Source organism: Mobula hypostoma, chromosome 11 (assembly GCF_963921235.1).
Source record: "Mobula hypostoma chromosome 11, sMobHyp1.1, whole genome shotgun sequence".
Classification (NCBI taxonomy): Eukaryota; Metazoa; Chordata; class Chondrichthyes; order Myliobatiformes; family Myliobatidae; genus Mobula; species Mobula hypostoma.
The window spans coordinates 30,052,420-30,079,662 of record NC_086107.1 but is presented as its reverse complement, the minus strand read 5'-3'; the positions used below and the strand labels follow the sequence as shown (position 1 = coordinate 30,079,662).

The following is a 27,243-nucleotide window of genomic DNA, read 5'->3' as shown; positions in this document are numbered from 1 at the left end:
AAATTGGAGAGAGTTATTCAAATGAAATTCGGGAAGATCATTAACAGTTTCAATGAGCTAAATTTTCATGATTTCTATTATGATTGGAATTTAAGTATAACAGCCTAGATTAGCCTAGTTGGTGGGTGCAACTCTTCAAGCACAGGTTTGTTTCACTCTCACTCTGAAATCCATTTCATTCCCCGTCAGCTGGGAATGAAATTCGAGACATACAGTAAGAGTCACTATTGCAAATGAGAAAAATGAAAGTTTAAAAGGACATGCATGAACATTTTCCTTATTTACAAATATATGGAAAAAATACAGGCATGAGCAAAGAAGTTGAAGGATGTGGGTTCTGTGGTTGTACTTGAATTTTCAACAGGTCTTTTGACAAGGTGTCACACATGAGGCTGCTTATCAAGCTACAAGTCCATGGTATTACAGGAAAATCTTAGCAAGGATAAAACAGTGGTTGATTGGCTGGAGGCAAAGAGTGGGAATAAAGGGAGCCTTTTCTGGTTGGGAACCGGTGACTAGTGGTGTTCCACAGGGGTTTCAGTGTAGGGCCCGATTCTTTTTGCATTATGTGTCAGTGACTTAGATAATGGAATTGATAGCTTTGTTGCAAAGTTTGCACATGAAATGAAGGTGGGTAGAGGGCCAGATAGTTTTGAGGAAGTAGAGAGGCTACAGAAGGACTCAGACAGATTAGCAGAATGGGCAAAGAAATGGCAGATGAAATATAGTATCAGGAAGTGTATGGTCAATGCACTTTGGTAGAAGAAATAAAATGATAGACTATTTTCTAAATAGAGCGAAATTACAAAAAAAACTGAGGGGCAAAGGGATTTGGGAGTCTTTGTGCCTGATTCCGTAAAGATTAATTTTTAGGTTGAGTCTGATAAGGAAGAAAAATGCGACATTAGCATTCATTTCAAGAGGACTAGAATATAAAAGCAAGGATGAAGGGTGACCTTATTGAAACCTATCAAATGTCAAAAGGCCTTGATAGAGTGGATGTGGAGAAGATATTTCCAATGGTAGGAAGTCTAAGACCAGAGGACACAGCCTCAGAATAGAGGGGTGTTCCTTTAGAATGGAGATGAGGAGGAATTTCTTAAGCCAGAGAGTGGTGAATCTGTGGAATTTTTTGCCACAAGCTGCTGTTGAGGCCAAATATTACGTATATTTAAGGCAGAGATTGATAGATTGTTGATTTGTCAGGGCACAAAGGGATACAGGGAGAAGGCAGGAGAGTGGGACTGAGAGGGATAATGGATTAGCCATGATGAAATTGTGGAGCAGATCTGATGGGCCAAATAGCCTAATTCTGCTCCTATGAATCTTATGTAATCAAATGAAGGTCCTCGCTGGTAACGTTTATGCATTATAGACTGATGAAGATAATTTTGTCTATGATAGCTCACAGAACAATAAAAGTTCAGAGCACATATATGTCACCATATACAACTCTGAGATTCATTTTCTTGTGGGCACATATCTATTCTAGAACAATACCTGTACCAGAATCAATGAAAGACTGCATCGACTTGGGTGTTCAGCCAGTGTGCAAAAGATTACAAGCTGTGCAAATAAAGAAGAAGGAAATAATAATAATAATAAATAAATAGGCAATAAATATCGAGAACAAGAGATGAGGAATCCTTGAAAGTGAGCCCAGAGCTGTGGGAACAGTTCAGTGACAGGGTAAGTGTAGTTAAGCGAATTTATCCCCTTTAGTTCAAGAACCTTATGGTTGAGGGGTAATAACTGTTCCTGAAACAGGTGGTATGAGTCCTGAGGCTCCTTCTTTCTTCTTGATGGCAGCAGCAAGAAGTGGGCATGTTCTGAGTGGTTGGGATCCCTGCTGATAGATGCTGCTTTACTGTGACAGTGTTTCATATACATGTGCTCAATGGTGGGGAGAGCTTTACCTGTGATAGACTGGACTGTATTCACTACATTTTGTAGGTTTTTCCATTTAAAGGCATTGGTGTTTCCTTATCAGACTATGATGCAGCTGGTCAGTATACTCTCCACTACACATCTACAGAAGTTTGTCGAAGTTTTAGGTGACATGCCAAACCTCGACATACTCCTAAGGAAGTAAAGGTGCTGCCATGCTTTCTTTGTATTTGCAGTTTGCTTTGAAGTTCAACTGATTCAACCAATCTATCCAAAATGTGATTTGTTGTTATTGCTTGAGCAATGTGGGAACATTTAAAACCAAAACCATTGTTGATTGCAGAATGCTTTAGGCTTCATAAGCGCAATCAAAAGGAAGGGGAGTTTATTTCAATGTACATTGCTGAATTGAAGAAATTGAGTATTGTTAGTTCAGTAATGGGCTTAATGATGCATTGACAGATCATTTAGTTGTGGAATCTTACAAGAAAGCATTCACAAATGTCTCCTAACTGAATCATAACTTACATTTAAAATAGCAATCAAAATCGCTGCACCAATGGAGAAAACAGAGATGCAGCTGAGTTGCAGTCAGGAATACAAGCGAATACAAACTAAATTGCAACACTTAAACAGAAACACACGCGGCCAAACAAATTGTGTTGCTGTTGTGGCAGGAGCTCAGATACACCAGATCAATGCAGGTTTAAAGGTGACTCTTGAGGAAGATGCAACAAAGTACGGCACATATAAAGAGCATGTCAGGCAGACAAAATAAATGGTCTGCACAGGGAAGAGAAAAAGATAAGAAGTCAAGTTGCAATTTCAAAAAGAGCACTAATCTGCACGCTGTTGAGTGACAGTGTGCTGCATGGCCTTGAGATTTACAATGTGAAAAGTAACAAAAGAACAAAATAGTATGGCCTACACCAAAGTTCAAAAGAAAATTTTATTATCAAAGAACAGATACATCACCATCTAATATCCTGAGATTTATTTTCTTGCAGGTATACTCAACAAATCTTTAGAATAGTAATTATAACTGGAACAACGAAAAAACACCCAACTAGCGTTCAACCAGAGTGCAGAAGACAACAAACTGTGCAACTGAAGATATAGATGAATAACAATAAATAAAGGGAACATGAGGTGCTGGACCTCCTGCTTTTACCACATACAAGACCAACACTTTTACAAATGTCATTCCCGAAAGATTTATCTTTTCTGCAGACACAAAATACTCTGCAGATGCTGGGGTCAAAGCAACACGCAAAACACGCCGGAGGAACTCAGCAGGTCGGGCAGCATCCGTGGAACCAAACAGTCAATGTTTCGGGCCGAGACCCTTCTTCAGGAGGCCCTTGACCCCTCCTTCTTCAGTCCTGACGAAGGGCCTCGGCCCAAAACGTTGACTGTTCATTTCCACGGATGCTATCTTTTCTGCAGTATTGGTTCTTAGTTGGATATCGGCTTGCTTCAGTTTAGTATCTTCGAAATGCCTTTCAAACTCATTTTGTGGAATGACTGAAACAGCCAAGCCAGTGTCTAATTCCATTTTAATTAATTTCCCATTCACTTCTGGTGTAAGTCATATTGCTTGTTTATTGTTAATTTTTACACTGTAAATCTCAAGGCTACACAGTTCTCTGAGATTTTGCACAACTTTTGATTTAAGTATCTTTGCATTATTTGCAGTCAGAAAACAATTGCCATTTTATAGTCAAGTTGGTTGATATTTCTGTTAATGAATGTAATGACAGCGGAATTTTAGTTGTCATAAGTAACAGGAATCAGTGACATCATTGAGGTCTCTTTAATTTACTCTAGGAATAGTTTCCCACTGGCATTAAGACAATTAGTTCTTCATAGAGATTACTCTTGAGATTCTCAAAGCGAGAATGTCAGATCAACGCAGGATTCAGGCAGTTTTGTACCACTGACTTGATATCCACTGAGAGCAAGTTTGTGACAGATGGAACTGATCTCTTCTGTGCCCATTAACCAACGTTGAAGATATGATAACACTGTGTTGTTCAGTATTGAAGATATCGAACTTAAGATATTTGGGAGAGATGCCTGTCTGTTTTAGCAGCAAAAGAATTGAGCACAAATTGGTTGCTGCAAAACCATCTGCACATGTAATAAACATTTGTCAATCGAATGTTCATTTAGGTATCCGCATCTGTGCTTGTAACGTTGCAAAATAGAATATACTGCGCCCCAGAGCTTCCCTATCCTAGTAGTGACTAATATTTTGTCAAATGATTTTGGCACAAAATTAGTTCTGGCTGTGATTGCAGGTTTCAAATGTAACCATTAGCATTCAGACATTCAAGGATGATGCACACACACACACACACACACACTCACTCACTCACTCTGTAGTTGCGAGAACATCATGCTGAATTGAAATACTATCACATTAAAGAATTGAGTAGCAACGAAAATAATATGCAATTAACTTTTGAAACTTATACATCAAATAAAGGTAGAAGCTGAAATGTCTTTAATGAACTTTAAATATTGTATTAAGCCACATTTTTAGGATTTACTTTGACTCTCTGGAGCTACCAACTATGGAGAAACACTGGATCATTGACAACTTCAGCACTTCCAGTGTTAGATAAGGGCAGCCATTACTGCCAAATTTACAAGATAATTTCATGAAATAATTTAGACTGACTGTCTTAGATTTTTGCAGAGTTTTAAAATAATACAACAAATTAATTGATTCGTTGTCTTACTACTTATTTCTTGCAAACTAACAGTGACAAAAATAGCTTTTTTTTGAACAGAAGCACATTCAACTGACACTATTTTTAAAACTGTTCGCTCTAAACAGATACAGTGTTTTACAGCCACACATGTTCACTTGACTGACACTGGTTAGAAACTGTTCAGCAACATTCTCCTGTCCCACTTTAAGTGGCACATTGCCCCACATAAATGAAGGGAGTAACAGTTATTTTCTCAATTAGTTTTTGTTCTTTAACAGTTGTCCCAAGGAAAATACGACCCTGATTAACCAATGGCCAAATAACCAGAACCCACTGTATTGGCATGAGTAGGTGATTGGCTAACTGACCTGGAGTTGAAAGTTAGGACCAAATAGATAATTTTCTCTGTGTGTTTATAACACAGGTGAAATAACTTTGTGCAACTGCACATAGTACTCCAAGTGCACTCTAGCCGGGTCTGCCTTGATCTTATTTATTAAAAGTGTGAGCCCATGGAGACACTTAGCTATTCTAATTCCTATTTCTCATGTTCTTACCTTCCGTTATTCATACAAAGTACACTGCATCTCTGAATTAAATTTATGCTCATTTGTAGGTATAAAGTTGACTACTATTCCTTACTTCCATTGTTAAACAGAGCTGTAAAACTTACCATCTTCCATTTCTAAGTTCTCTCTGATGACACGTTAACGTTCAAGGAATTAAGATAATTACAGCCACGTTTTCTGTAAATGCTACTCTGAATTCCCTCAATGACATCATAGGCATCTCATCTCCATTGGGTCAGTTTCTGCTTTAAGGACCAGATTTTAATTACAGCAAACTATGGTTATCTCTTTCATTCATGTAGCTCACATGTCAGCCACTTTCTGAATTGCAGCTTATTTACTTTAATCAACAATGGAACAGAATCAAATCCTGTATTTTTAATCCATTCACCTTACTACTTTTAAAGTCTGTATTATATTATCAGTTAATCACATTTTAGCTTTAAATCAAAAGTTAGTTGGCAAAAATCACAAATAAACATACTTCAAAAAGAAGCTGATGTTTCAGATCCAATTTAGATCATTCTCAAAGAATATATAGCAACCTTTAATGATTAAATGAGAAAATGACTTCAGATGTCCCAAAATGCAAATCATTCAATATTTTGAAAATATTTTTAAGTCTTCCTATTATTTAATATATGATCATCTCTTGTTGGAATTGGAGATTTTCAAATAATTTATAACACTAAAATGCCTGACAAACCTACTGTCTGCCTGACAAACCCACTGCAATTCTTTGAGGAAATTACAAGCAGGGTAGACAAAGGAGATGTAGTAGATGTGGTGTACTTGGATTTTCAGAAGGCCTTTGTCAAGGTGCTGCACATGAGGCTACTTAGCAAGATAAGAGCCCATGGAATTACAGGGAAGTTAATGGCATGGGTGGAGCATTGGCTGGTCGGCAGAAAATAGAACGTGGGAATAAAGGGATCCTATTCTGGCTGGCTGCTGGTTACCTGTGGAGTTCCATAGGGGTCGTGTTGGGACTGCTGCTTTTTATGATGTAGGTCAATGATTTGGACTATGGTATTAATGGATTTGTGGCTAAATTTGCTGATAATACAAAGGTAGGCGGGGGAGTGGGTAGTGTTGGGGAAACAGACAGCCTGAAGTGATGACTTAGATAGTTTAGGGGAATGGGCAAAGAATTGGCAAATGAAATACAATGTTGGAAAGTCTATGGTCATGCACTTTGGTGGAAGAAATAAATGGGCAGATTATTATTAAGATGGGAAGAGAATTCAAAATGCAGAGATGCAAAGGGATTTGGGAGTCCTTGTGCAAGATACCCTAAAGGTCAACCTCCATGTTGAGTTGGTTGTGAAGAAGGCAAATGCAATGTTGGCATTCATTTCTAGAGATACAGAATATAAGAGCAGGGGTGTGATGCTGAGGCTCTATAAGGCACTCATGAGACCACACTTGGAGTACTATTTGCAGTTGTGGACTCTTTATTTTAGAAAGGATATACTGACATTAGAGAAGGTTCAGAGAAGATTCACGAGAATGATTCCAGGAATGAAAGGGTTAGCATATGAGGAAGGTCTGGCAGCTCTTGGGCTGTACTCCCTGGAGTTCAGGAGAATGAGGGGGAATCTCATAGAAACATTCCGAATGTTAAAAGGCCTGAACAGATTAGATATGGCTAAGTTATTTCCCATGGTAGAGGATTCTAGGACAAGAGGGCATGACTTCAGGATTGAAGGATGTCCATTTAGAACAGAGATGCAGAGAAATTACTTTAGTCAGAGGGTGGTAAATCGGTGGAATATGTTGCCACAAGCAGCACTGGAAACCAGGTCATTGGGTGTACTTAAGGTAGAAATAGACAGGTTCTTCATTAGCCAAGGCATCACAGAGTATGGGGTGAAAGCAGTGGAGTGGGGATGACTGGAAGAATTGGTTCAGCTCGTAATTGAATGATGGAGCAGACTCTCCAAATGGCCTACTTCTGCTCCAATGTCTTATGGTCTTATGGTCTAAAATTGCACAGAGCCCTTTTGAGGTTCAGGTCATCTTGGTTTATTACATAATTTACATGTTGGGTGCCACAGTTCCTGTGGAGACATTGGGTTGCATAGTGGGAGAGAGTGTTCAAAAGAAGTCAGTGGGACCAGTCGGAACATTCTATCAACCACATTTCCCAAGGAGACGCTGGGCTTTGCAAGAGCCAATAAAGTGAAGTTAGTGCTTGAAGCTGAGCAGTCATTGTGGGAATGGCCACAGTGTGAGTGGGCCAGTGTTAGAGTGAGGAGCTCAGGTTTTGGCTCATTGAGACTTCGTTGAGCAGAGATGAAGGCTGGAGGGAGATTTTTTTTTTGTTTAACTTTTTTTTCTTTCGTATTGCACAGTTAGAACAGTGGGGATGCCAGGCAGGATAGTGAAATGCTCCTCTTGCGGGATGCGGGATGTGGGAAGGCAGGGAGACCCTCAATGTCCTTGATGCCTATTCCTGTAAAAAATGCATCCAGCTGCAGCTTCTTACAGACCGTGTTAAGGAACTGGAGCTGGAAATGGATGAACTCCAGATCATTTGGGAAGCCGAGGGCTTGATCCAACAGACATGCCAAGAGGTAGTTACATCCAAGATGCAGGACACAATTATCCGTGTGACTGTCAGGAGGGAAAAAGCCACTGCAGAGTACCTCTGTGGCCACACCCCTCAAAAACAGGTACACTGCTTTGGATGCTGTTGAGGGAGATGACCTAACACAGGAAAGCCTCAGTGGACAGGTTCCTGGCACTGAGTCTGACACTATTGCTCATAAGGGGAGGGGGGAAGAAGAGGAGTGCAGTAGTGATAGGGGATTCCATAGTTGGAGGAGTAGACAGGAGATTCTGTGGATGAGAAAGAGACACCAGGATGGTATGTTGCTTCGCAGCTGTCAGGATTAGGGATGTCTTGGATCAGGACCACAGCATTCTAAACGGGGAGAGGGAGCAGCCAGAAATTGTACATATTAATACCAATACCAGGTAGGAAAAGGAAGGAAGTCTTAAAGAGAGAATATAGGGAGTTAGGTAGAAAGGTGAAAAGCAGGACCTCCAGAATAGTAATCTCTGGAATGAGCCTGTTCCACATTGTCATTGAGAGGAATAATGGGATGACTTGGCAGATGAGAGTGTGGTTGAGGAATTGGTGCGGAGAATAGGATTTCAGATTTCTCTATCATTGGAATCTCTTCTGCGGAAGGTATGACCTGTACAGAAAAGGTGGGGTGAGCGAGTGTGCCTGCCACAAGTAATTTCTCCCTTCACACCCCCCCTTCCCCGCCCCACTCCTGTCTGGCAATACTGACGTTATGCTTATTGGGTGCACATGTTAGGCTAACATGCAGCATGGACCCTTCTATTTGTACTTACACACTCCAGGACAGTGGTATTCTTTGATGCATCCTGTTCGCTTCCTTTTTCGGAGAGGGGACCCGACTGATGGGTGGGGTGTCTTGAAAAAGCTGCCTGTTTGTGTTGGCACGTGCTTGGCGGAAGAGCTCATTTTGGGGGATGGGAGAAAGTGCTGGTTCCTGGAAAATGGTTAGTTGTTGATTGATTTTGTTGTGAAATGTCTTTGTAATTTTATTGTGATGAATGTATTTGTAGACATTTGTGACATTTGTGAAGAAGGATATGAATTGTTGTTTTTTTGTTTCTGAGTAATTGTTCAGGTTCATGGTGACAACTCCCCTGCATTACAAAGAACGGACTGTCTCTTTTCTCGTAGTGTAGGGAGATCCTTATGTAAAGGTTCATGTTTGGTGAAAGTGGGAGAGGAGGTGTGGTAAAGTAGGGTGTATTACTTCAGACTGATGTTTTGGAGCTGTAGTCCAAAAGGTCTGATGGTATATATCTATATTTTCTCTTTTGACATTTGCGCTATTTTGCCTTTTTTGCAGTGTAATTATTTTTGCACTTTTTCTATTTTTTTTACCTCTAGCACACAATAAACACCTTTGTGCTGAATGTGCTATTGCGGCCTGCCATCTGATTTTTCAATTCCACAGCTTCATAAGGGCACGCGACCCTCACCAAAACCCATGGCGTGAAACTGGGTTACACCTGAACCCAAGGGAGAACAAAATCCTCGCAGGCAGGTTTGCTATGCCTGTTGGGGAGGGTTTAAACTAATTTCTCAGGGGTGTGGGAACTGGAGTTATAGGGTGGGGATGGGATGGTTGGTATAAAAGTAGATGCAATTTACAATGAGATTGTAAGGAAGGACTGGCAGATGTTGCGGCAAAATTGTGCTTGAAACAGCTTCAAAAGGGTGACAATCATACCAGTGCCCAAGAAAAGCAGGGTGAGGTGATTCAATGACTATAGCCCACTTGCACTGTCATCTTCTCTGATAAAGTGCTTTGAGAGGTTGGTCATGGACCAAATCAGTTCCTGCCTAAGCAAGGACCTGGACCTGCTGTAATTTGCCTCTCACCTCAATAGGTCTACAGTGGATGCAATTTCACTGGCTCTCCACATGCCCTTGGTTCACCTAGATAAAGGGAACACTTCAGTTAAACTGCTGTTTATTGATTACAGCTCAGCGTTCAACACAATCATACCCTCAGTTCTCATCAACAAACTCCAAAACCTTTGCCTCGATGTCTCCTTCTGCAACTGGATCCTTGACTTCCTCTTCAGGAGATCACAATCAATGTGAATTGGATGTAACATCTCTTCCTGGCTGACAATCAATACTGGCGCACCTCAAGATGTGTGCTTAGCCCACTGCTCTACTTTGTCTACGCCCATGACTGTGTGGCTAGGCACAGCACAAACACCATTTATAAATTTAACAATAACACAATTATTGTTGGCAGAAATTCAGATGGTGACAAGGAGGCATACAGGTGTGAGGTAAGTCAGCTGGTTGAGTGGCGTCACAAGACAATCCGGTACTCAACGTCAAGGAACTTCAACGAGGAACATTAAGGAACATCAAAGACCAAGGAACTGATTGCGGACTTCTGGGAAGGGAAGTTAAGGGATCAGCATTGGAAAACATAAGTAGTTTCAAGTCTCTGGGTCTCAACATATCTGAAGATCTATCCTGGGCACAACATATTGATGCAATTACAAAGAAGGCACAACAGTAGTTATATTTAATTAGGAGTTTAAGAAGACCTGATCTGCACTAAAGACACTCAGAAATTACTACAAATGTACCCTGGAGAGCATACTAACGTGTTGCATCACCATCAGGTATGGAGGGGCCACTGTACAGGATCAGCAAAAGCTATACAAAGTTGTAAACTCAGCCAACTCCAACCTGGGCACTGTCTCCCAGCAATGATGATGCCTTCAAAAGGCATTGACTCAAAAAGGAGGCATCCACCATAAAGAAACCCTATCGCACAGAAAATGCCTTCTTCTCATTGCTACCGTCAAGGGGGTATGGGATCCTCAAGACACACAGTCAATGTTTAATGAACAGCATCCCCTTAGCCATCAGATTTATGAGTGGACAAGGAACACAAGAAAACAATCTCAATATATAGTTTTTTAAAAAAAATTTTGATCACTTTTTTCACTAATAATTTAACTTAATTTTTATATACATTAACTGTATTTTATAATTTTTATTATTATGTATTGCAATGAACTGTTGCCACAAAACAATAGATTTCACAACATATGCCACTGATATTAAACCTGATTTTGATTCTGATTCTGAAAATTGCAATCAGTGGGATCAGATGAGGTAGATGGTTACAACCAAAGGCAATGTGTGGTGAGACTCCTAGCAAAGAGAGATGAAGTTAGGGCAAAATTGCAGTCAACAGGATAAGTTGCAATGTAATAAGTGGACAAAATCAAAAAATGTGAATACAGGACTAAAAGTGTTGAATGTGCACAGTATATGGAATAAGGTCAATGAATTTGTAGCAGAGTTACAGATTGGCAAGTATGACGTAGGCATCACTAAATTATGGCGGAAAGGAGCTTAATGACCAAGGATACACATTGTATCAAAATGATAGGCAGATAGGCAGAAAGGGTCGTGTAGGCTCTGTTGGTAAAAATTAAAATTATTTCATTAGAAAGAGGTGACACAGGGTCAGAAGGTGTTGAATCATTGTGGATGTGGATAAGCAACTGCAAGACCCTGATGGGAAGTACGTATATACAGACCACCAAACAGTAGTAAGGATAAGGTCTACAGGTTACAATGGGAGATAGAAAATGCCTGCCAAAAGGGCAATGTTACAACAGTCACAGGGGATTTCAATATGCATGTTGATTGGGAAAATCAGGTTGGTGTGGGATTCAAAGAGGGGAATTTCTAGAATATCTAGAATGCCTACAAGACAGCTTTTCAGAGCTGCTCATGGTCGAGCCCGGGGGTGGGGGGGGGGGGGAATCGGCTTTTCTGAATTGGGTGTTGTGTGCAATGAAATAAAATTGATTAGAGAACTTAAGGAAAAAGAACCCATGGGGGCAAATGATCATAATATGATCAAATTCATCCTGAAATTTGAGAATAAGAAGGTAAAGTCAGATGTATCAGTATTACTGTGGAGCAAAGGGAATTACAGAGCCATGAGAGTGGAGTTGGCCAGAATTGATTGGAAAAGAACACTGGCATCCTGATAGCAGAACAGCAATGGCTGGAGTTTCTGGAAGCAATTCGGAAGGCACAGGATATATACATCCCAAAGAGGAAGAAGGATTCCAAAGGTACAACCATGGCTAACATGGGAAGTCAAAGCCAGTATAAAAGCCAAAGAAAGGGTATATAATAGAGCAAAATTAATGGGAAGTTAGGCGATTGGGAAGCTTTTAAAAACCAACAGAAGACAACTAAAAAAGTCATTAAGAAAGTGAAGATGGAAAATGAAAGAAAGCTAGCCAATAATATTAAAGAGGATACCAAAAGTTTCTTCAGATGCATGAAGTGTGAAAAAGAAGCAAGAGTGGAGAGTAAGTAATGGGAGTGAATGGAATGGCAGACAAACTGGGTAAGTATTTTGTATCAGTTTTCATGGTGGAAGATGCTAGCAGTATGGTGGATGTTCAGGGATCAAGAAGTGTGTGAAGTTACCATTACTAGAGAGAACTTTGTTGGGAAACTTAAAGGTCTGAAGGTAGATAAGTCAGCTGGACCAGATGGTGTACACCCCAGGGGTCGGAACAAGGTGGCTGAAGAGATTCTGGAGATATTAGTAATGATCTTTCAAGAATCACTGAATTCTGGAATGATTCTAGAAGACCAGAAAATTGTGAATGTTACCCCACTCTTCAAGAAGGGAGAGACAGCAGAAGAAAGGAAATTATAGGGCAGTTAGTGGGACCTCAGTAGTTGGGAAGATGTTGGAGCCAATTGTCAAGGATGTGGTTTTGGGGCACTCAGAGGCACATAATGAAATAGGCCGTAGTCAGCATGATTTCCTCAACGGAAAATCTTGCCTGACATATCTATTGGACTTTTTTTGAAGAAATAACAAGTAGGATGGACAAAGGAGAATCGGTTGATGTTATGTACTTGGATTTTCACAAGGCCTTTGACAAAGTGCCACACATGAAACAGGTTAACAAGCTACAAGCTCATGGAATTACAGGAAAGATTTTAGCATGGATAAAGCAGTGGCTGATTGGAAGGAGGGAAAGAGTGGGAGGAAAGGGAGCCTTTTCTGGTTGGTTGCCAGTGACTAGTAATATTCCATAGACGTCTATGTTGAGTCCTATTCTTTTTACGTTATATGTCAATGATTTGGATGATGGAATTGATGGTTTTGTTACAAAGTTTGAGATGACACAAAGATAGGTGGAGGAGCAGGTAGTTTTGAGGATATAGGGTGGCTAAGAAGGCCTTAAACAGATTAGGAGAATGAACAAAAGAAGTGGCAGATGTAATATAGTATTGGAAGGTGTATGGCCATGCACTTTGGTAGAAGAAATGAAAAGGGTTGACTATTTTCTGAATAAAAAGAAACTACAAAAATCTGAGGTGCAAAGGAGTCCTTGTGCAGGATTCCCTAAGGTTAATTTGCAGGTTGAGTCCGAGTTGAGAAAGACAAATGCGATGAGAGTAGTGAATCTGTGGAATTCATTGCCACAGATGGATGTGGAGGCCATGTTATTAGGTATATTTAAAGCACAGGGTTATAGGTTCGTGGTTAGTTAGGATCTCAAAACTTGTGTGGAGAAGGCAAGTGAATGGGGATGAGAGAGAAAATAAATCAGCCATGATGGAATGGCAGAGAAGACTTGATGGGCTGAATAGCCTAAATCTGCTCCTATGTTTTATGGTGTTATGGTAATCTTAATTCAGACCATACTTTATTAATGGATAAATCAGGACATGAAATGAAGTGAAAGTAGCACAGAGTGACAAAGTCCACAAGCTTGAAAAAAAAATCCCAATAAGTCACAGCATACTGTTGCTCTTTTTTTTAGGTTCTTTTAGCATTCTTCTGATCAAACAATTTAAAAAATACATAAAATATTGTCACATTAACAAAATTTTAATGCTTTTGTCTGATGCATACAAAAGGTCTTCGACCTGTCCTTAAAACATCAAAAAAATGTTTTGTTATAAAATTGGAAAGGAAACAAAGTTGTGCTCTCTCTCTCTCTCTCCCTCTCATTCTTTTTTTTGCATGCCACATTAATTTAATATCCTTTTGCCACATTAATTTAATATCCTTTTATAACTGCACTCTAATTCCTGGTTCCTTATATCTTGGCAATTGAGTAGAGATAAAGGAGGAGTCAATCTAAATTACTAGGTCTCAGATTTGGAGAAACTGAATTAAATTGTGCTTATGTGAACATTCAAATTAATGCTAAACAATACCACTCAGTTTAACTGGGACTGCATAAAACAAAAGCAAATTCTGAACTGTGGCCAAATCAAAACAAAATGCCCTTTTAAAGCTCAAATGATTTAAAACCAGGTCATGTAACTTAGAATTAAGGTTTCAAAAGGCACATTTTATTTCCAAAATCTTCTAAGCTCACATAACTGTAACAAAGATCCAAGCCAATGTCTATTGCTAATGTTTACAATTAGTCTTCAGTTCCTGAATTCAAAATGTCTCCCAATATTGGATGCAGAAACTTAAAAAAAATTGAACTGAGAATGAATGCACAGTCTTTCATGAAACTTCTAAACATTAATCCATGTACTTGTTTAGAAACTCAAAAGTCTGTAATATTTTATGGAACATTATCAGGTTCTGTGTCAATATTTCTGTATCAATATTTTATTTAAATTTCTGATAAGACTAATCATCAAAAGGCAAGGTTTTCTTTTGCTTGATCTTAGCAACTGCAGCATTTTCTCTTTCTGAATTTGAAGCAGAGAGCACAACTATTGTTTGCTCTTACAGACAATCTGGAGAACACCTAGAGAAGCAATTATTTGCCCAAGGACTTGAGAATTTAGATTGCCGATTGCCAAATGATTCCTAATGCAGTTATACCCTTAATAAGAATGCAATATAGTTTAAAGAAAGCTGTAACTCCTGTCTTAAAATGCTCAGGAAAACAATGTACAGAAGTTTTCTAACTAAAAGGGAAATCCTAAAGTATATACCATTTGTACTTATGCCATTAGTTTCCAAAGTGGGTGATATCAACACCCATCAAGGGGACTGGGAGCTTATACAGATAAAGGGGGCATCGAGGCATCATTTCGTACCAACGGGGGCAGCTGAGGGATAATTTAAGAGATTAATTATTTACTATAAGCATTTGATCTTCAGTGCTTCATAACTGGTTACAATGATAACATAATTACATCATCTCTTGCTAACCCATTATTCTTTAAAAGTTTGCTCAAAGCATATTACAGTTGTTGAAAAGCAATGTATTTGGTATATCATGAGGAATCTATACTGAAGTAATTGTGTTATTTCTGGGCCCGGCCAGCACTTCATTGCTGTTCTCTACTGTATTACAGTGTTCGCTAATATGATTATCATACTCTAAATACAGTAATTCAGTTCCTGTTAGCTAGGGAATAGCATTCAATAGGGAAAGTTCAGAATCTGCCCTTTTGAATTGTCTTGACAGCATTTCTCTGGCCCTTGGTCTAAATGAGGTATTAGTGCTTCAATCAGATTTTGCATGAGCAATGATGATGTCATGACTTTCCCCTTTATTGATTGCAGTGCCTGAAGTTGGAGTTAACAGGCGATTGACTGTGGTCGTTAATCCATAACGAAAATGGGAGAAGCAGACCAAATGGAAAAATAAGTGTAGGCAGTATAGTGCGAAGCATTTGAAATATGGATTTATATCAGCACCAAGCAACCAACAGCAGCCAATGTGTCTGTTGTGTGAAAAGATTTTTTCACACCCGTCAGTGAAACTGTCTAGGTACTTGAACATTTGAAGAGAATACACTCTGATAGAGCAAAACAAGAACTTGGCTTATTTTCAGTCACTTTATGAAAACTTTCAGAAATGAGAAAATATGTTTCTCAGCACTTCACAACAAAACAGTGATGGTTTGTGTGCTTCAAACAACTTTTCATTTCTCTTTGCTAAATCTAGAAAGCCCATACAAACGGGGAAGAATTGATTGTGCCAGCAGTAAGGGAGATTCTGAGTACGGCTTTGCATCAGTTACTAGACCAAATAATTAAAGCAATTTGGCTCAGCGACAACTTTGTTCAAAGGCGAATAGATGAAATGACTAAGAATATGGGAAACACATTGTGCAACATACATAGGACAACAGAATTTGATCTTCAATTGCAAGGAAATGATATGAGTCTTATTGAATTCAAATCAGTCGTATCCACATTTCTGTCCAAGTTAACCCTATTTAGTGCAACAATGGATGTATTGACATTTTACAATTTCTGAGACTCTCTGATTTAGAAAGGAAAAGTACCATATGATGACCTTCAAGTATACTGTGCCTACCTAAATGAGCTGCACAAAGATATGTCAGAGAAATTTTAGTATCTTCTCTTGATGCAAGTTCCAGGTTGGGTAATAAATTCCTTTCTGAACATTTGTAATGAAGAATTAACATGAAAATTGGAGCAAGAACTAATATCACTATAAAATTACTTTGAACTGAAGCCAAGGTTCCAAAAAATCATATCAAGACTTTCGGCTGCAGAAATAAACATCTAAACACTATCCTGCACTTTCGAGAAAGGTCATGATCTTCTTTATTGCCTTTCCAACATCCTATTTAGTGGAGTGCGGATTCAGTGCAGTCGCCCAACTTCTTTCAAATCAATGAAACAGACTACAAATTACTGAATGTGAGGATCTGAGACTCCTGAGCGATGTTCAGCCTGACATTGAGAAGCTGATATCCCTGCACCAAGCCCATCCATCTCTTTGAAAGGTGAAAAAGCAATGATGTAGTGGATAGTTGGACTACTAATGTATGCTCTAAAATTGTTTGTTGAAAATTATTTTCCTGTAATTAAATAAAAATATAATTTTATTTGTAGCTTTAAATAGATTTTAATGAGTATTGCATTTATTTGTTACTGCTTTGAATTTCTGGTTCCTATTTTCTTTCACTGTGCACTATAAATCAAAATTTTTTATAGTTTTTATGTAATGACCTGAAAAAGGAGAGGGGTGCTGAGGATATGGTCCAGCAGCCACGGGGATGGGAGCACAAAAATGTTTTGGCACCACTGATTTATATAAATACTAGATTTTTTTATCTGGATAACTATTATGTGGAAATGTTACCAACAGTTACAAGACATGCTAGATAACTCTAGTGTGGTTAGATCTGTCAAAGAAAAAATGCTATAAATGTTCAGGAGATGTTTAAATCAAATGTTAGTTTGCACTTGTGAGAGTGAACCAAGGATAATGCGTCAGTTTGAAGATTAGAATTCACTTTTCTGCCACCTCTTGAATGGAAGTCTCTACATCCAGTGTTTCATCTTTATTACTCGACTTAGCTCCTGCCTTTTGACCACCAATGGCAACATCCTCTTTTGGGCCCAATACATCATGAACCAAAGACTGTATGGTAGCACAGTTAGGAGTTCCAGTGACTTGCGTTCAATCCTGACCTTGGGTGGTGTCTGTGTTGAGTTTCTACATTCTTCCTTCTTATGGGTTTCTCCAGGTTCTCTGATTTCTGCTTTCTACCCACATCCTAAATATGTACAGTTTTGTGGTGTAGTTGATCAGTTATTTGCCCCATATTGTATGGGAGGATTAGTGTGTGTGTGTGTGTGTGGGGCGGGGGGCAAGATGGGGTGTGTGTGGTCTGGCAGTAGAGAAAGTACAGGATTATCGTAAATGGTGCTTGATGCTTGTTGCAGCCCAAAGATTTTACTTCATTTTCCTGGCAACAAGTGTTATTACAAGAAAGTACTTGATGAAGTAATTTAGCCCAGTTGAGTGGCATTGTCACAGTCTCAGGTTTGTTATTTTGGCCTCTAAGTGTTGAGGGAATGAGCAGTAGATTTGTCTCAGAAGATCTGCCACATCTGTTTGCAAAGGCTCACAATCTTTATTTTAAAAGCAAGGTGGCTACTTCATAACTCGGAGCCTCATAAATGAGTACCATTATCTAAGCTGCCACAACATCAGTACTGTGCATCAGAAATGCTAATCTTGCCAACAAAACCCTATAAATGAATCAATGTATATTAAAAAGGCCTCTTTATAGACTACAGTTCCTCATATTTATCGAGTTTCATCTGATCGAATACCGCTACTGCCTTTATTTTTTATCAATACTGCAGCACCCTTTATCAATTTGAAGGGAAGTGCAAAGAACTCAATTCATATCTCAAATATGCCATCTGCCTCCCCAAAGCAAATTTTGACCATTAATCTCTTTCAAGATTTATTCATAATTTATGCCAATATAAAATACTTTAATTCCCTTTATACTATTGATGATTCTATTTGCATTCTCTCAGTTTCTCCCATATTGTTATTTTTGCAGCCTTTCTATGTAGATTTCTGCTCAGTATTTTAACACAGAAAGAGGCCTTTCCAAGCAGAAAAAATCTCTTCAGCTCCATTCTCCTTTTTATATTCCTTGTAACCTTCGTTTATCAACTCCCCTTTTAACCAAGTCCTTTTAACCAAGTAATCCACCAGCACATTTCTAGGAAGTGGTTAGAAAGCAAACAGTTGCAGGAGGAATGCACAGCCTCCATATAGACTGCATCTACTGGAGCCTGGATCTAGTGCCATGACCCAGCTTTCAGTCCTTATCTCCCTATCCTTTATACCACATAATGATTGTGCAGCATAGAAGATAGGACAAATCCTAAACACAAGAAATTCTGCAAATGCTGGCAATCCAAAGCAACACACTCAAAATGCTGGAAGAACTCATCCATGGAACTGAACAAACAGTTGACGTTTCGGGCCAAGACCCTTCTTCTTTTACAAACCTACAGATTCCTATGGCTATCGTGACTATACCTCTTCCCACCCTGTCTCCGGTAAGAATGCTATTCCCTTTTCTCAGTTCCTTTGTCTCCGCTGCATCTGTTTCCAGGATAAGGCTTTCCTTTCCAGGAGATCAGAGGTGTCCTCCTTCTCCCCAGAATAGGGTTTCTCTTTCTCCAATATTAATACTTCCCTCACCCACATCTCCTCCATTTCTCGGACATCCATGCTCACCCCATCTTCCGGTTGCCCTAACAGTGATAGAGTTCCTCTTGTCTTCACTTGCCACTCCATGACCCCCTGCATCCAACATGTCACAGTCCGCAACCTCCGCCATCTTCACAGGGATCCTACCACCAAGAACATCTTTATCTCTGCGCCCCCCGCCAACTCTCTGCTTTCTACAGGGATTGCCCCTCCGTGACTCTCTTGTCCATTTGTTCCTCCCAGCAATTATCCCCGCAAGCAGCCCAAGTGCTACAGCCGTCCGGTCATCTCCTCCCTCACCTCCATCAGGGAACCAAGTAGCCTTTCCAGGTGAAGCAACACTTCACCTGAAAATCTGCTGGGGTCGTCTATTGCGACGGGGCCCCTGATGTGCCCTCCTCTACATTGGCATGACACTTTGTAAATTGGGGGACTACTCCGCACCATCTGCCACAAGCAGGTCTTCCTGGTGGCCAAACATTTTAATTCCAATTCCCATTCCTTTCCGACATATCTATCCATGGCCCTCTCTTGTTCCAAGATGAGGTCACACTCTGGGTGGAAGAGCAACACCTTTTATTCCGTTTGGGTATTCTCCAACCTGATGGCATGAATATCCATTTCGGTGAACAAAAACTCCCCCCCCCCCGGATTCCCCACTCTGATATTTTACATATTCTCACCTGCCTATTACTTCTCACTGGATCTCCTCACCGTTCTCCCATTCACCGCTCTCCTATCAGGATCTTTCTTTCTCCATCTCTTGACCTTTCCTACCCACCTGGCTTCACTTACCACCTTCCAGCTAGCTTCTTTTCCCTCCTCCTGCTTTCTAATTCAGACATCTTGCCCCTTTCCTCGGAAAAAAGAGTCTCAGATAGAAACATTGACTGCTTAGTCTTTTCCATAGATGCCACTTGTCGAAAATTGGGGGACCACTTTGTTGAGAACCGTCCACTCCATCTGCTTAAACTGCAACTTCTTAGTGGCCAAGCATTTTAATTCCCATTCCCATTCCAGTTCCAACATATTGGTCCTTGGCCTCGTCTTGTGCCACAATGAAGCCACCTTTGGGGTGGAGGAGCAACATCTTATCTCCCATTCAGGTAGCCTCCAACCTGATGGCATGAATATCAATTTCTCCTTCCGCTAAAAAAGTTCCCTCCCTCACTCCCCTCTTCTTCTATTCTGCAGTCTGGCCTCTTACATCTTCTCACCTGCCTATCACCTCCCCATGGATCCCCTTCTCTTGTGGTCCACTCTCCTCTCTTATGAGATTCATCATCTCCAGTCCTTTACCCTAGCCACCCACCTGGCTTCACCATCACCTTCCATTTATCCTGCTTCCCCTCCTCCCACTTTTTATTCTGGCATCTCTCCCTTTCCTTTCCAGTCCCGAAGAAGGGTCTCAGCCCAATACATCAACTGTTTGTTCATTTCCATGGACGCTGCCCGATCTGCTGAGTTCCTCCAGCACTTTGTGTGTATGTATTGACGTAGAAGATAGGGAGCAGCACCAAAAAATACAGGAGCATCTGTGGAAAGAGAAGCAGAGTTGACCCTCAATTCTGAGACTGTATGTCTGAAGAATTGCTTAACTCAGACTTAGACCATGTTGGACACCACCTTTTTGAGGCATCGCTCCTTGAAGATGTCTGGATACTACTGAGGCTAGTGCTCATAATGGAACTGACTAAATTTGCAACTCTCTGCAGCTTACTTTGATCCTGTGCAGTAGCCCCTTCCCATATCAGACAGTGATGCAGCCAGCTAGAACACTCTCCACTGTACATCTGTAGAAATTTGCAAGTGTTATTGAAGACATATCAAATCCTCTCTCTCACCTAATGAAATATGGCTGCTGCCATGCTTTCTTTGTAACTGCATTGATAAGTTGGGTCCAGGTTAGATCCTCAGAAATATTGACACCCAGGAATTTGAAATTGCTCACTCTTTCCAATTTTTATCACTCTGAGGACTGACGTGTGTTCTCTTTCTGAAGTCCACAATCAGTTCCTTGGTCTTACTGACACTGAATGTGAGGTTGTTGCTACAACACCACTCAACTAGCTGATATATCTCACTCCTGTACACCCTTTCATCGCCGTCTGAAATTCTGCCAAAAATAACATTTGAGCTGTGATTTGAGCATTTGATGGCAATTGAGCTTTGCCTAGCCACACAATCATGGGTGTAGAAAGAGTAGGGTAGTGGGCTAAGCACATATCCCTGAGGTGTGCCAGTGTTGACCGCCAGTAAAGAGGAAATGTTACTACTAATCCGCATTGGTTGTGGTCTTCCTGTTTTGTAAGTCAAAGATCCAGTTGCAGAGGGAGGGAGGTTCAGAGGCCCAGATACTGGATCTTTTCAATCAGAACTGTAGGAATGATAAGTGTTAAATGCTAAGCTGTAGTCAATAAACAGCATCTTTACATATGTATTTGTATTGCCCAAGTCACCCAAGGCCATGTGAAGAGCCGATGAGATTGTGTCCACATAGACATATTGTGGCGATAGGCAAATTGCAGTGAGTACAGATCCCTGCTGAGAAAGAGGTTAATTCTAGCCACAACCATCCTCTCAAAGCACTTCATCGTCTTATGGTGTTACGGTATTATCTCTTCTCCTTTCAATTTACCCAGTGCCATCCATTGTTTCCTTTCTGGTAGGTGGGCCAATAGGACAGACATTTAGTCATGTCATTCCTGATTCTACTGTTCATATATGGAAAGGACACAAGGCGGATTTTTAATATTGCTAGCCTACTCCTTTCTGAAAGTTCAAGTTCAAAGTTCAAAGCAAATTTATTATCAAAGTACATATATGTCACCTTACACAAGCATGAGATACATGTTCTTGTGGGCATCAACATATAGGCATCTGTTAGTCTCGTGAGACCATGGATTTTTGCCTTGGAAGGTTTCCAGGACGCAGGCCTAGGCAAGGTTGTATGGAAGACCAGTAGTTGCCCATACTGCAAGTCTCCCCTCTCCACGCCACCGATGTTGTCCAAGGGAAGGGCATAAGGACCCATACAGCTTGGCATTGGTGTCATCGCAGAGGAATGTGTGGTTAAGTGCCTTGCTCAAGGACACAACACGCTGCCTCAGCCAAGGCTCGAACTAGTGACCTTCAAATCACTAGACGAACGCCTTAACTACTTGGCCACGCACCAACTTAAAAAAAACAAGTAAAATAATAATAAGTAAAGAAGCAATAAATATCAAGAAAATGAGGTGAAGAGTCATTGAATGGGAGTCCATTGACTGAGGAAACGTTCAGTGTTGGGGTGAGTGAAGTTAACCCCTCTAGTTCAAGAGTCTGATACTTGAGGTGTATTAACTGTTTCTGAACCTGGTGGCATGCGTCCTGAGGCTCCTGTATCTCGTTCCTGATGGCAGCAGTGAGAAGAGAGCATGACCTGTATGGTGGGTGTCCTGGATGATGGATGCTGTTTTCCTGCCACATAGATGTGTTTAATGGTGGGTAGGACTTTACCTGTGATGGACTTAGTGAAAGAGAATCTGAGAGTTAAATTGTTAAGAATTCCAAGTCCAGTCTCTACCCGCTGTGTTTGAACTAGCTTGCTGTGTTACTGCAAAGAATTCAAGGGCTTTAGGATGGAGAATAATGAGTAATTCATTTTAGTGAGATGCTCCAGTGATTTTATTGATGAGTTTGTGCATGTAAGATTTCAGCAGCTATTTAAAGAGTTTATGACTTAGTTTCTCAAGACTCCTAACACTCAGGCATGTGAAGGGAGATAGCAGTGACCAGACTGATTATGTAACTGGTTTCATTGCACTGCCATTGGCCAGGAAAATAGGACTAATTTGTCCTCAAGAATATCTGCCTTTGTCAGCATTGCTATTCTTGGCCAAACGCTAGCCCCTTTCCCTCACCACCATTCCCCATCCCTTCCTTTTCAACAATCTTCAAGCTCTGTCTGGGATCTCCCCCCCCCCCCACCCCACCGTCACTACAGTGAACCTATACCTTTCACTATACTCCCTGTATGCTTTGTGTAATTCCCATCTATCCTCCATGCTGCCTGATGCTGTATACTTCCCATCTGGCATCAATAAATTCTCTCTATCTGACTAGTTGTCAGGTGGGAATTCATGTAAAACCTTCTAATGAGGCTGTGCTGAATGTGTTCCAACTGTTTCTGAGCTCTTAGCCAATGCCACATATCCACCCAGCATCACAAAACAAATAATAGGATCAAAATATCCATCCTTCTGTTTATTTTTCCACAGGGGACATAAACCTTAACTGATCTTCTGTTACACCACTCAAAACTAAAAGTCTTGAAGGAACTCAAAGAGAAAAATATACCATTGCACTTGTTTCTATATCTCTTTATATAAATGAACATTCTGTTTATGTTTAAATAAGTTGGTAAATTGCCTTCAGAATATAATTTAAAATCCATCTCTCATTATTGGAACTTCTAGGGTGAGTAATTGGCTACAATCTTCATGAACAAAATCACAGTTTAGTCTCTATATTAACTGTTCACTTTTATTTGAATTTATTGACAATGCAATGCTGGTTGACAATTTAGAAGATGATGGATAACGTTTGCAACTTGTATGAAACTTTAATAAGAAACATCAATTTATTCCAATTATTCATACAGATGCTAATGATAGAAAGATATAAATAGGATCTCAACAGGAGGAGATAGTTTACAGAAATCTGGCACACAGCTGGGAGGAAAATATAACACCCTTTATCTTGTTTACCAGTTAGGACACTTCTTATTAAAAGAGAATAAAGATATTCATAACGCTTCAAAGGCATATAGAAGCAAAGTGAAACTCCAACAGAAATCACTGCCAGAAATATTCAGTCTAGGCACCTACAAGTTGAAATTTCTATTGCTTGCTTCTGACAAGCAGTACTGCTGAGACATGGGACTGCATTTTAATTTCTCACTGTGGTGTGAGCAGATGGAGTGGGGAAGTGTTATGTGCAGAAGGAAGGGAGAACGTGGCAAGGTGGGAGTTCAATAGGGCAGGATACGTAGTGTCACCATGGATGGCAGACAAAAAATGATTGGCAGTGCATTTTGCAGTACTTCTTTAAAGCAACCATGCATTATAGTATTACTTGCAGGTCAACTGACCGGTTACTCTAAGCTGGCATAATGATAATTATGAGAGTGTGACTGCTCAGAGCCTGTGCTTGCTGGAGTTCAGAAGGATGAGGGGTGTGATCTCATTGAAACCTATCGAATATTGAAAGGTCTGGGTAGAGTGGATATAGGGATGATGTTTGCTATAGTGGATGAGTCTAGGACCAGAGGGTACAGCCTCAGACTCGAGAGACATCCATTTAGAAAAGAGATGAAGAGGAATTATTTTAGTCAGAGGGTAGTGAATCTGTGGAATCCATTGCCACAGGCTGCTGTGGAGGCCAGGTTATTAAGTATATTTAAAGTGGAGTTTGGTAAGTTGTGATTGGTCAGGGCATTAACAACATGCGGAGGAGGCAGGTGTCATGGACCGGTCTGCGGACTCCATACTTTGGGTCTTCCGGCTGTCCCTTGTTTTGGTTGGACTTAACCATAAGGACCCGATGCTCATCTTAGGTCTGGGAATATAAGTGGCCCTGGGATCGAGTGTGGTTGCTGGGTTGTCTTGTCAGTCTCCCCTTGGAGCAACTCACCGGTGGAAGGCTAGTGCAGTCATCGAGATATGGATTTGGCTGTTCCGTAGGCTACTGAGGTTACCGGCCACCTCGAGTCTTGGAGTCACCCCGGACCTTGCTCCCTTGTCTCATTTGGGTAAGCCAGGCCGTTTGTCGTTTCCCTGCAGCTGGGTCTGTCCCTTCCTGTCTCTTGCCTCCATGCCCAGGAGTCCTTTGTCCTGCCCAGGAGTCCCCTCGAAGTGCCTTTGCCCCATAACGCCCTCGCCTGGTCTCTGGGAACCCGAGCCACGTCACACCCTCGCCTGATCTCCGGGAACCCGAGCCCCATCATGTCCTCGCCTGGTCTCCAGGAACCCGAGGCCTGTCACGCCCTCGCCTGGTCTCCAGGAACCCGAGTCCCGGTCAAGACCCAGGTTCTGGGTCCATGCCCAGGCTCCTTGTTCCCAGTCCCTCATCCTGGTCCTGCTTTCCCTAGCCTAGCCTGTTCCTGTCCCTACTTCTAGTTTGTGTCCTGTCCCGTCATTTAGTTTTGTCTGTTCCTGTTCCTAGTACTTCAGTGTCTGTGTCTTGCATTTGGGTCCGTTCCCAATGCCACCCTCTATGACAACAGGAGAATGGTGTTGATGGAGATAATAAGTCAGGCATGATGGAATGGTGGAGCAGACTCGATGGACTTGCCTATGGTCTTATGATCTTATAGTGTGCGTGACTACATTTGAAATCTGTCTCTTAATTGCAAAACAGTTGATGGAATCAAGGACTGCAGCACCATAGATGGAGGCAAAGAAAGAGATCAGTGGCTGCCATAAGATTCAGTGACCCCCTATTCGATGACAAGGCCCTAGGGATATATTGCAGAATGCTGGGTTTCAGTTCCTTTGCAGATATTAACAAACGTTGATTAATTAAGATTCTTATCTAGCAAAAAAGGTCTTCAGAAGTCCTGCGTAATCATCTCCCCATAATTAGATCATTGATCAGCAAGGTGCAATTAAGCTAATGATTCATTTAAGGGCAAAAAGTAGAGCATGTAAGGATGGGTGTTCCAAGAATGAATCAGGTGGAAAATATAAGGAGACTGAGACTCAGTCAAGCAATTCAGAAACACCACTGTAAAGACTGAATTAATCTGTGAGTGCTTGCAAAGAAGAGATTACAGAAAGCCAATGGATGCGGTAATATCTGTCTGATCTGATGCTGCAAAATCATTTCACACACAAATTCTGATTCACAGCTCTGTTATAGTTGCCTCTGCTGAATACACCAAGAAGCTTCTCATAATTCATAAGACCTTTCTGGAAATAAGTTTGTGAAGAACAACCTGCTGTTGTTCCTGTGCTGCTGCTTTTGCAATCCTGTTCCAGTTCCCCCTCTGTTGCAGTCAAAGGAACTCGAGCAGACATAGCCCTGGACACCTTCAAAATGCAGCTAACAAGTTGGCACCAGCAAGGCTCAGGAAGTGAACAGCAAAGGCTACAAACTTGGCTCAAATGCCAAAAGCATCTTCTTCTGGGTTTGCTAGACCTTATCTCAACATAAGTCTCCGGAATATTTTCTTCAGAGACATTCCTCATGAAACCAACATGTGCAGATGTGGAAATTTGAAATTGGAATAGAAACTATGTTTAGTGAGTGGTATAGCAGCCTGAGGATGCACACACAATGTTTTATTCCCTTCTGCCATCAGATTTCTGAATGGTCCATGGACCCATTAACACTACCGTACGATTTTACTCTGTATTTGTGCTATTTATTTATTTATTTTTTATATATTTATTGTAACTTATTGCATTTTTTATGAATTGGGTGTAATGCTGCAGAAAAACAGCAAATTTCACAATGTACTGTATGTCAGTGATAATAAAGCTGATTCTTATTCTGATTTCTCTAACTTCTGCAAATTTATCCCCATTTCTCAATTTAGTTACTGCCTTATACCTTCTCCTCATCTACCCATCTACCCATCACCTCCTTCTGATTGCCCTCCCCTGTCTTCCATGGCCACTATTTTCTCCTTTGAAATTTTTTCTTCTTCAGTCCTTTACCTCTTCTGTTTATCACCTCCCAACCTCCCAACTTCTTACCTCATCCTCACTCCCTCACACATGATGAATTCTTGTGTGTGTGTGTGTGTGTTTGTGTGTGGTGTTGCTCAAGATTTCCAGCATCTGCAGAATCTCTGGCGTTACAGAAGCTACTCAGCAGGACTAGAAACATCCACTGAGAAACAACGGGATTTAACATTGTAGCTCAGTGACTTTTCATCAGGAAAAAAATTAGATATTAAGCATGTTTTAACTTACTGAAAATAGGAGAGAATAGAGTGGAACATCTAAATTAAAAAATAATGAAGAAATTTTCACTCGTGTCATTTTAATCTCGGTTTGATTTTTGCTAGAGAATTCCAGAAAGCTCAGGGAACTCAAGAAAAATTAGTTTAAATCTAAAGTGTCAATTCATAATGGAATCACTACACATCTTCTGAGAAAGTTACCCCTCTGCTGCTAGCTTATTAAGGTTAAATACAAATGCTGTCTGATGTTTAGCAAGTGAGAATAAAAAAAGAGGAGCAAGTAGCAGTCTTACTTTTACTGCCACTCAACTATATCATGGCTGATCTTCTACACAAAACTCAACTCTCTAGACCTGTCCCCATTTTCTTGACTTCCTTGAATAACAGAAGTCTACTAATTTGTATCTGGGGTACAAGCAATGATTAACAATCAACCCTCCAGACAGAGAATTCCAATGACTCATTATCCTGAGTTGAGAAATATCTCTGCATTTCAGTCCTAAAATGCCTATCTCTAATTTTGAATCTGTGATTTCAACTTCTCATTCAGGGAAACATCCTCTCACTATTTACA

General features: G+C 40.6%; 1 long non-coding RNA gene across 1 annotated transcript in view; it reads left to right on the top strand.

Moving 5' to 3' along the window:
• Positions 1-15,413, top strand: part of LOC134354255 (uncharacterized) — a 160,687-nt gene extending 145,274 nt beyond the window's left edge. Inside the window, exon 3 of the long non-coding RNA XR_010019751.1 lies at positions 15,286-15,413. This is a non-coding gene — a long non-coding RNA (uncharacterized LOC134354255). The remainder of the gene's footprint in view (positions 1-15,285) is intronic.
• Positions 15,414-27,243: the final 11,830 nt, after the last annotated feature.